Here is an 827-nt window from a genome sequence, read left to right on the forward strand (position 1 = left end):
GGCTTTGGCTGCCTTAAGGGTTTAGAACCTCACTCTAGACAAGCCAGGACGGGGATGGAGATAACCCAAAGGGACTGGGTCCCCACGGAGACTGCTTATAATTTCCAAGGACTTCTGCCTTTCCCTCATTTCCTGGCCCACCTGTTTACTCCCCTCTTCCCCAAGAACAATTGCGTGGGGAATACATGGGGATTAAGGGGAGCAAAACCCTCCCCTACTGGTTAGGAACTCCTGAGACTGTCCTTTGGGCCCTGCAGTGCTCTGGCAGGTTCAAAAGGAAACTGTTTCCAAGACCTCATTCCTCGCCCCCTTCTGCCCATTTATTGGGGGGAGGGGGAGAGGAGCGTCTTTGAAAACACTAGAAAAGAAATATTGCAGTGGGAGCTGAAGATGGGTGGATCTCATAGAGCCAAGAGAGCAATTCCGCGTTCTGTCCCGCGCAGTTCCAGGCTGGGCTCCCGGGTCACACCCCCGCGCCAGCTCTGGGGCTGTCCCCTGCCCTTCCCGGGCCTGGAGGGACGCGCGGCGTGTTCAAGCCACTTACTCTGGAAAGTAGTTGGGAGAGTTCCCCTTTCCTCTCCTGCCACTCCTCCCCCAACTCCTCGCGGTTCTTCGCTAGGGTTTCCCTCCGGGCAGATTACTTTATGACAGGGTGTGATAAGTGGTGATTTTGTTCCTCTTTTGATGGCAGGATTGCTTTGTAAACAGAAGCGCAAACTCGTTCCGATAGTGGTTCCGCACCAGTGCACGGCCGACCGCCCGCCCTGGCACAGCGGGCGGCTGAGGCTGTGGCTGCACCTGTCGCCTGGGGCTGGGAAGGACCCAGG

This window comes from Myotis brandtii, unplaced genomic scaffold, assembly GCF_000412655.1.
Source record: "Myotis brandtii unplaced genomic scaffold, ASM41265v1 scaffold649, whole genome shotgun sequence".
Lineage (NCBI taxonomy): Eukaryota > Metazoa > Chordata > Mammalia > Chiroptera > Vespertilionidae > Myotis > Myotis brandtii.